General features: G+C 39.0%; 2 long non-coding RNA genes across 2 annotated transcripts; one reads left to right on the forward strand and one right to left on the reverse strand.

Moving 5' to 3' along the window:
- Positions 1–1852: 1852 nt before the first annotated feature.
- On the reverse strand, positions 1853–3825 carry LOC121805131. Its single transcript, XR_006051263.1, has 2 exons — positions 2674–3825; positions 1853–2012 (listed from the first exon to the last, which is right to left on the reverse strand). It is a non-coding gene; the product is annotated as an uncharacterized LOC121805131 (long non-coding RNA).
- LOC121805132 lies at positions 2050–10588 on the forward strand. Its single transcript, XR_006051264.1, has 3 exons — positions 2050–2498; positions 4020–4079; positions 10374–10588. It is a non-coding gene; the product is annotated as an uncharacterized LOC121805132 (long non-coding RNA).
- The last annotated feature ends 219 nt before the right edge of the window (positions 10589–10807 follow it).

A 10807-nucleotide genomic window follows, 5' to 3' on the forward strand; every position in this document is an offset into this window, starting at 1 on the left:
TGCTATAACTGTTAAAGACAAATATCCAATACCTGTGATAGAAGAGTTGTTGGATGAGTTGGGAAGAGCAGCTTGGTTTTCTAAAATTGATCTAAGATCCGGCTACTGGCAAGTGAGAATGAAGCCTGAGGATATCCATAAGACTGCTTTCAAGACTCACTCAGGACATTATGAGTTTCTAGTCATGCAATTCGGCTTGACAAATGCTCCAGCTACCTTCCAAAATCTGATGAATACCATCTTTAGAAGTTACTTGAGAAGATTCATATTGGTTTTCTTTGATGATATCCTCATTTACAGTGACAGTCAAGAAGCTCATGAACATCATCTAAGGTTGGTTATGGAACTGATGAGGAAAAACAGCTTGCTAGCTAAAAGAAGTAAATGCACTTTTGGGTGTAGAAAAGTATAATATCTGGGCCATGTTATATCTGATAAAGGAGTCTCCACTGATGAAGGAAAGATAGAGGCAGTTAGACAGTGGCCTCAACCTAAAAATGTCAAGCAGGTGAGAAGCTTCTTGGGTTTAACTGGATATTACAAAAGATTTATGCATAACTATGGGGTGTTATCTAGACCATTGATTGAGGTGATCAAGGGGAACATATTCAGATGGAGAACAGAGGCACAAGAAGCCTTTGAGAAACTTAAATTGGCCATGATTACTGCTACTGTGCTAGCCTTGCCTGATTTTTCTAAGGAGTTTATAGTGGAGACTGATGCATCTGGGATTGGGATTGGAGCTGTGCTGATGCAAGATAAGCATCCTATAGCCTTCATTAGTAAGTCTCTATCCCCTAAATATCAGAATTTATCAGTATATGAAAAAGAATTGTTAGCCATTTTGATGGCCATCAAGAAGTGGTATCACTATTTACAGAGTAAGAAGTTCACTATCTTGACTGATCATCAGAGTCTTAAGTATTTGATAGAGCAAAAATTGACTACTCCTACTCAACAAGCTTGGATGACTAAGCTCATGCAATTTGATTATGAGATTAGATATATGAAGGGCAGTGAAAATTCAGTAGCTGATGCCCTATCCAGAGTACCTGAGGTGATGACCTATGCACTGACTTCTTTTGTAATTCCTCTGGAGTTACTTCCAAAAATTAAGGATTCATGGAAAAAGGATCCTCTGATACAGAAGCTGATAGCAGAGAAACAACAGAATGCAGATCCCCATCCAAAATTCACCTGGATTAGTGAGGAGTTAAGGAGGAAAGGGAAGTTGGTGGTGGGAAATGACTTGATTTTAAAAGCTCAGATTTTGTCCATCTTTCATGGATCTGCTTTGGCTGGCCATTCTGGAGTAATGGGAACTTTTAAGAGGATAGCTGCTCTATTGTACTGGCCAAAATTAAGGAAAGATGTTAAGGAGTTTGTCAGAATGTGTGTCATTTGTCAGAGATATAAGCCGAGCAATGCTTCTCCAGCTGGTTTACTACAGCCACTTCCAATACCTGCTGCAATCTTTACAGATATCTCAATGGATTTTATTGAAGCCTTACCGAGTTCTCAAGGTTATGATACTATATTTGTGGTGGTTGATAGGCTGAGTAAATATGCACATTTTATGGCCTTATCTCACCCCTTCACAGCAAAGAAAGTGGCCGAGGTATTCTTGGATTCAGTTTTTAAGCTCCATGGAATGCCAATGAAGATTGTGAGTGATAGAGGGGCTATTTGTAACGACCCGCTAAGCCGATATTATTATAAACTATATTATTAGCTTGATTATTTATATAAGTGACTTTTATGCGATTAAATCCGAGCTATGTTAGATTGTTGTCGTTATTTGTTTTGACAATAGGCAAGTGAATAAAACACGCAAATATATAATACACCTATATGAATATAATAAATTTAAATTAATAAATAAATTACTATAATCAAAATTCTAATGTCCGATATATCCAACAAAAGTCCAACAAAATTTAATTTATACATCCTACGTTCTAAGAAAATCGGGTGCTTCAACGCGGACAGCCACGAACTTGAACCGATTATACCTACACCAAATTAAATAAACGAATAAATAAATAATCAATTAATAAAAAATATATATATATTAATAAATAAAAAGAAATGCAGATCCCTTGGGCTCAATTATTTTTCAGACACAGCATTAAATGGTGCATTTAATTAGAGAATGAAATCATTCTCCAGATAAAGAAGAATATTTGAGATAGGATTATGTCAGGCCACTTGCTTTTCCTCACACCTAAATACCATCACCGCCTCACCCTTCCACCGCCTCATCCTTTCACCAAAGTTTATTCATCTAAAAAAAAAGAGACAACAGATGATCCATTCCCTTCCCTATCACTGCAACGAGCCGCAACAAAAATTCAGGGAGATCTTTTCTTTTGAAATCCACGACAGACTTCGAAGGGTGCCAAATTCCTAGATCAATCCTAACTGTGGAATTGAAATTTTCCAACTTCAAGAACCTCCCTTTTCAGCCTTGTGAACTCCACAACGTCCTACTCACGGAGGTATATCTTTTACTCGATTCTAAAGCATGAACTTTTAGCAATTGTTTCACAGCATATCATCATCCACCTTTCCCACACATAACACAATTATTTGAACAGAACAATAACACAATTATTTGAGCATAATCGATCGAACACCCACTGCGAAAGAAAATAATTTGTAGAAGGGACTTACCTTGCGGGGTGGTTCGGATTGGTTTCGGGACGAATCGGGGGCTGCGGTGATGTTTCGGGGCTGCACGACCACCGACGGAGCAGGGGCGAACAAACAGCCCGACTCTGTGCAGCGGTAGCAGCAGCGGTTGACTTTAGACAGCAGCGACGGCGTGCGACGGAGGATTGGCGGTGAGGAGTTGGAGGCAGCGGCGGCCGGTATCGACGCCGTGGAAGGGAGGCGACGCCTCCTTCCTATCGGTAACTTCGCAGGGAGGCAGGGAGTGACACCTTCTCTGTCGGAAACCTCGTCGGGAGAAAGGACTAGACGCCTGTGACAATGATCGGTGGAGAGCGAGCCGACTATAACGCGATTTCGTCGGAGAAGAAGAGAGGAAATTGCTGCTCCTTCACTAATTCTTAGGGATTTTTTTTGAAAGATTTAAGAAATTTGGGGAAACATTCTGTAGAAGTACCGATGGGAGTGGAATGGAGTATTTGACTCATTGACTTTAGAATTGGGCCATGTTGGATTAAAAGAAAAAGAGAGCCCAATGGAAGAATAAAGAAATTGGGCTTGTCCCTTTTAAATGAAGGAATTTGGATTTAAGGATTTGGGGCCTAATAATTAATTTACTTTGGGCCGAGAGATTTTGTGGATTTGGGGCTACCTAATTAAACTAGTAGACTTGGAAATTTAATATTGTTGGAGTAAAATTAAATAAGGAATTGAGTTGGAGCTTCTTTTATTAGTTGGGCATTATTACATAAATGGAGAAATAAGGATGGGGATATATTAATTTGGGCTATTTTCTTTTGGCCTCACTAAATAAATTGGTGAAATAAGGTGGACTAAGATAACAATTATCTTGGGTCAAGTTAATTAATCCTTGGGCCGATAATTTAATTGTTGAGAATTATTTAGTTAATTTTTGGAATATTTCGAAGGATGAATAATTTATCCCAAGTCCGAAATAAATATATTGCGAGGGAAAACATCTTCGATAATTAATTCATGTGCTCAATTAAATCTTAGGATTTAATTCGATATCGTTGAGAAAAATACGAGGAGCCAACGGAGGAATTATGGGCGTGAGCGGCCGACCGGCGTCTCACGCGACGCCTCGGGCGGTCGCTAAGGAAATGGGAAGAAAGAGGGAGACGGCGTTCTCAAGTCACAGAAATAATTAAGTTTAATAAAGAAGTGCTATTAATTAAATTTCTCAATTTAATAAATTTAATTAATATGCAAGTTTCTAAAATTTTCTAACGGTGAACAAACGATAAAAGAAATAAAGTAGGGGCATGCATTCCTATAAGTATGTGAATTTCTCGAGTCTTATTAGTACGTTGTGATATTTTCAAAAGGGTATGTTCGCAAGTAAAGTCGGAACGAAAGATTCAAGTTAAGGGAACTAAACGATCAAGGTGAGCTTTCTTATACGAAAAATACAAATCGTATTCTATGAAAACTCGAACACATGTTCGTGATTTTTAAAGATGTTGTCTTGCCATAAATGTTTTTGTGTATGATGCCTATCTGTTGGCTACGGCCAAGTGAATTATGAATGATGATATAAGTCGAATTCGGGTCCCAGTGAGGGTGGTGTCCCCACTCGGACTAGTGTACACAAGCTCCCTCTGCATGTTGGGCAGAGCAGGTGACCGAGGAAGGTGGCCACCTTCCCGGCACAAGAATACCTCTGACATGTTGGGCAGAGAAGGTGACCGTGCGAGAACACCATCTCGACGGCACAATGTGATCAGATATGGCTAAGTACAGGAAAAAAAGGGACTGCAGTCCAATGTGATATTTTTAGTAAGCTCGGGTCTTTTCAACAACACCCCGAGTGTTACTGTGATGATGGCTTGACAATATTTTCAAATGTATATGTGTAATTGTCGGCAATGTGTTCACTGAGTACTTTTTGTACTTAGCCCTGCATATATTTCTAAATGTGCAGGTTGAGCAGCGAAGTGGTGGAGGAAGTGCTATTGAGACAAGACATTTAATTCAGTCAGATTTTGACTCTCGGAGGTTCATGTCTTCATACATGGAACCGCGTTCATTTGTTTCCGTTGTGCATCTTAAAAGACTCAAGTCTATTTTGTTCAAAACTCTGATTTTATTTCGAGCTATGGTCGATTTGTATTTTCCCCTTTCTTCCCCGCTTCTTTAATCCTCCCCTAGTCGCGATCAACCGTGTTTTCTATCCTTAGAAAATGCGGTCGTGACAGAGTGGTATCAGAGCATTCTTTCTCGCTCTGAACCCCATAGTCTTCTTTGAAAATCTTTGGTCTAGTCTTGTTCCACTAGATTGTCTAATCGATGAAAATGCTCTTAGCACTTTCCCCCAATCGCGCTCAATGAAGAAAAATGTAACTTGTTCTTTTTCAAAAGAAAGTCAAGATGTTTGAAAGTTTGAAATGGAGAAATAACTCATGCAGTTAATTTGATTGAACAGATGAAAATACTGAGTTTAAAGAAAGAGTTGATGTTTCTTGATTTGGTAGCGTGCTTAAAGAAAGAGTTAGTATGTCTTTTCTTGGCTAAAGATTGCGAATGTATGAATAAAAGAAATAATTTTCTTGAATGGAAAAAGGTACTGAAATATGAAAGTATAAAGTATATGAGTCTGGTACCAATTGTTGAAATGATGCCTCTTTTTGAGTTTGTGAAATGATACATCTTTTTGAGTAGTCATTGAATCATGTTGATGGTAAGGGGAAATCGAAATTTCCTAGAACTTAGAATACTTAGTTATGCGTTCCTTCTAGAACATAATATGAACTCGAACTTAGAAGTACAGTATGAACATTTCTCGCTTTCCTGAGCGACGAAAAGAAAAGGACGGGATAAGAAAGAAACTTCGTCACGAGAAAAGCAATCCGACATATAACAAAACCATGTTCTAGAAAGATGGTAGGGGTTAGATGTCATTTCCTACGTCCCAATGACATGAGTAATCTAGGTTAGCTTTTGTCTTTTGTGACGATCCAATCACTCCAAAGGATCATAACTTTGATCCAACTAAGCGATGTACACATATATAGCAAGACAATATGATTACAATGTGAACAAAGAACCTAGCTCTACAACATAAGTAAACAGAAATGACGTGTTACGAGGATGAGCGTTATGACGAACCAAGAGTACCAAAGAGTCGTAATCCCCACATATGGTCATCTGACGTGATCGTGAAGTGAAAGCACCTTGTGACCAAAGTTTCCCATATCTCATTTACCATCCTCTATAAAGAGTTAAACAACGGAGTATCACCATTGTAGTTAACCAAGAAGATTCATCACCAACGCTTACTTGGATTCCCATGAATTCCATTTTCTCGAATCCCCTGATCAAAATACTTTTGTTGAATTACGATCTTAAATGACTTCCTTTGCAAGGTAATTATCTTCCCTCTCCTATGTCAAGGTTGTGCATCACTTTCAGTTTTGAGCTTGCTCCCTCATGTTTTCTGATAACCTCCAGTGACTACGGAATTCTTTACTCATTCTGTATAAAAGCAATACATTGACTCTCTGAATTCTTGCCCCCAAACTCCTATAATAGGGGCTGCTTTATTTATAGCCTTCATAATGAACATGTTTCCCTAAACTATTGTCTCTTCAATGATAATATTCTTCAAAGATCATTAGTAGACCTTTAATGTTTTCAAATGTGCTTGCTGACACTCATTAAATTATAAAGGATAGTCACCTCTTTTTAATCCCACTATAATTATTCCATCATGCTTTGAGCTCTTTAGCAACTCCAAGTCTAAAGTAATTTGCTCTCTTCCCAAACTAGTTTGCTCTGGTTGTCTTATTTACTAGTTAATTTCCGTGATTTGGTTATAAACTTTGTGAATTCATTAACGTGATATAGTATCACGATGTTGTTGACCCAAAAGGGTAGTTCCTTGTTATTCTTCTTTCTCAAATCCGCTTGAGACCAATCATTTTCAGTCTTACTATATTGGAACAGCCATCTGTTGAGACCTTAAACCTTTTAATTTGACCTTTTGTGTTTTCAGACATACTTATTGACAAGCTCTTTGTTTTACATGAGTACTCTCATCTTCTGAATTCAAATATGACTGTTGTCTCTTGATTTGAGCTTTTCTGCAAGCTCCATGTTAAAGCTGGCACATTGCTTCTCCCTTGGCTAGTTTCTTCTTGTTACCCTCTTTATTAGTTAAGTTTCCCTGAACTACTTATAAACTCTAAAAAAAAAATTCCGTTGATATGATCTTCTATCACAGTGTTGTTGAGAAAATTGCAATTGTTTGTTTTTCCTATTCTTTTCAAATCCATTTTTAACCAACCATCTCAGGTCTTCCTGTTATCATCTGGGGATACTTGAAACTTTTCTACTTCACTGTTCATTTTGATTATATTATTGGCAACCTATTATTGACATCTACATTCTATTCATCATACCCTCACTTTCGCAATTTATTCCATCTGGCAAGCTCTTCCCACAATAAAATTTCCAAGTCCTATGGGTATAGCTCAAGCCCTTTAAAGTTGTATCTTTTCTTTTCTTGGGGTGAGCATAATGAGCCCAATTGAGCCTAGTCTTCGCATTTCATAAAAACCTTTGTTGCAAGCAACTGCTGAGAGTTTGTGGTGAACCAAACACTCATGTAATGGAAATAATTATAATCGTTTTATTTTCATGGCTACCTTGGAGCCTACACAAAGAAAGAACGATTCGAATATTTCTCTTGGAATCCCAAATTCAGTTCCTATCAAAGTTAAAACGGTTAGATCAACTCTATTTTTTTTTTCCTCGCGTGAGACCCTCATGGGAGGCAAGACACTGACCACTGCAGAAAAAAAAATCCTACGCCGACGAACGTCGAACCGAATGGAAATTTAACATTGGAGAGAAGGTCTTTTTGAAAGTAGCCCCTTCCAAAGGAATAACCAGATTTGGACTCAAGAGTAAACTAAAACCACGATTTATTGGACCCTATGAAATTCTAGAGGAAGTGGGCCTAGTAGCATATCGCTTGGCATTACCACCCAACTTTGGGAACGTACACAACGTATTCCATGTCTCCCAATTTCGAAGGTATGTGTTCAACCCAAAACATGTGATTCACCACGAAGGAATCGTTCTAGAACCTGACCTGAGTTACGAAGAAAAACCAGTAGAAATACTAGATCGAAAGGTGCAACAGCTTCGGAATAAGTCGATTACTACAGTGAAGGTTTTGTTGAAAAACCACGCACAGGAAGAAGCAACATGGGAGCTAGAAGAGAAAATGAAGGAGAAATATCCTTGTCACGACCGCCCTTTAGGGTTATAAAATACGGGCGATCGTGATTAAAAGAACTAATAAACAGACGAAGGAAACTAGGGTTTCAATAAAGAGTCTGACCAATAACTAATATTTAATAAAGGGGTCAAGGGGTTGACATTATCCAAATAATTAGGTTCAAAGCTAAAAGGTTGATGAATAAAAACAATGTCTCAGCGGAAGCGTTCAAGAGAAAGAGTGACGTCATGTGTGGAGACACAACGACACTCGTAGTTCACAACTAACCAAACCATGCTTCAGTTTTAAATTGCTCAACACCACCAACTGCTCGTCGCCGCTCAACCTGCACATAGGGAAAACACATGCAGGGCTGAGTACTTAATATACTCAGTGGGCTTATGCCGAAAACATTTGATGAAAGTTATGTCATCCATACCATAGTGAACTCGAGTTTTACATTTAGAAAATAAATATCATCGAGTATCACAAAACAGTTTCATAGACTGGCCAGTCAAAACAATCTCCCCACTTTCTCATCAATCATTCAATCACATCCTCTTTCCATGGTGCGACGAAAGTGTGGCCACACTATTCGCCCACGAGACCGGCCGACTAGCAAGGACGGCTCACGATCCCACCTGTGTACACTAGCCTGATAGGGTCTGCGGCCCTGCTCAGACCCGAATTCGTTTAACATAGCCCTATAGCCTAATGGAGCGAACTCACAAACTAGGCATCAGGCAACAATCACAACATAGCCCTATAGCCTAATGGAGCGAACTCACAAACTAGGCATCAGGCAACAATCTCATCATCAAAACAAACATGGCATGACATAACTGTTTAAACCACCCTTATTCCACCATAATCATACTTTTGAAAACGTAAAGGAGTTTAGTAAAAGAAAGCCCACCTCAAGTTCTTAATCCGAAATTACTTTCTTTCCCTTGCGATCACGATTCCCTTGCGAGGTCTCACCTTTAGATTTTACATAACACATAAATCAACACACTTTTCAAATAAATAAGTAAAATGCATGCATCCTAAGTAAAGTCTTTTATCTCATTTTCTCGGTTTTTCGCTTATTCGGCGGCCGCTCAAAGATTCTCCGTTGGCTCCTCGTATTCCCACCACGATGCCGAAATAAAATCCCAAAAAAAAAATATCCAAGCGCATAACTAAATTATCACAACTATTTCCCTTCGCAATTATATTATTTCGTACTTCAAATTAATTCGAGAACTAAACAAATATTTCCCCACGATTAAATTATCAGCCCAAGGATTTAATTAATCTGGCCCAAAATTAATTATTTACTTAGCCCAATTTTTTTCTTCATTTAATTTGTGAGGCCCAAACCAAAAAGGTAGCCCAAAAATTATTTCTCACCATCGCCTTTCCCCTCCCTTCTCCTTCATTTAATTCAGCCCCAAAATTAGAGAATTTCTCCCAAATTCTCGTTGCCTTCCCGATTCACTCCACGCCGCCGGCCACTGCTCACCGGGAAGAAATGATGTTGCTATCACGGTGTAGTCACCGGGTCAGCCTTCGCCAGCCTCCGTCGCTGCAGCGAGAGGAATGGTCGTCGTTCAGCCGCTGCTGTCGTCGCCGTGTCTGTTCGCCCTCCGTCGCACGCCGCTGTACCATCGACGGTAGCGCCGGTTCGCCGCAGTGGAGTCACCGCAGCCTAGCAGCAGCGTTGAGTCAGGCGCCTGCTGTCGCTGCTCCGTATTGTCGCTGTCCGGTTGCTGACAATGCTCGAACGGTCCCCGAACAGCTCCGAAACAGGATGAAGTTCGTCTTTTGACTTGCTTCTCGGATCGATTATTTCACTTATTCGGAACAGCCCCTAACCAGTCCCGATTACCCCGAAAGATAAGTCTATTACAAAGTTATATTCCTTTCGTATTTTCCGATTAATCCCCGCGGTATTCGATTATAAAGTTCGCTTGATGTTGGTTTCAGTGCTGGTTTCTTTCAGTTTGGTTCGATTCCTAATTGATGTGTTCTAGCAGTATTTGAGTTCTCATTGTATGGTATGCTCCAGTATGAAGTATACAATAGGAATCGGAATTGGGAGGGAGTATACCTTGAACAGAGCTTGAGAAAACAACCAATAGCTCCGTCTTTTCGAGTTTGGTTCACGATTTCTGCCGGAAGAAAATTGAATGAGTTGGTTTCCAAAAGAAACGTGCAAAATCAAGGGGAATTTCTGCAGAATTACCTTGAATTAAAGTTGAGAGAAAAAGCCTTGTCTTCTTGATTGCAGAGATAGGAGAGAACGGTTTTGGGAATGAAATAATATAGAGGGAGGGGTGGTTTGGATGTGAGAGAGATTTAGGGGAGAGAGGGAACATTTTTTTTTCAACGTGGGTTGAGGGGGAGGATTCAAATTCCTCATATTTTTTTATATATATTTTTTATTAATTTGGATTTGTTTGGTATTTATTTGCAGATTACGGAGGAGAATAATCTCATCACGGAGGAGGATAATCTTTACAGAATCTTTAATTAAAAAAAATTTAATTAGTGTTGATTGAGGACCAAATCAACAGGGAAAATATTTAATTAGATTAGTTTAATTCACAGTCCATTGTATTTTATTTTAAATTGTGCAGTCCACAATTTATTTATCACGGACTAGATTATTTATCCCATTTATTCGATCCAGCTCGCGAATTGAGTCCAATATATTTATTCCTCACGGAAAGGAATTATTTTAACTTCACGTAGTAATTTATTTCACAATTTCTAGTCCAGCGACAAATTCCACTCAACAATTAATTCACGGGCCCTCACAAAATTAATCGCATTAAATGCAAGTACTTTGTGGTTCAAAAAAAATTAGGTTTAGAAAAACGGGGCGTTACATCCTCCCAACCTTAACAG

Source organism: Salvia splendens, chromosome 5 (assembly GCF_004379255.2).
Source record: "Salvia splendens isolate huo1 chromosome 5, SspV2, whole genome shotgun sequence".
NCBI classification, from domain to species: Eukaryota; Viridiplantae; Streptophyta; class Magnoliopsida; order Lamiales; family Lamiaceae; genus Salvia; species Salvia splendens.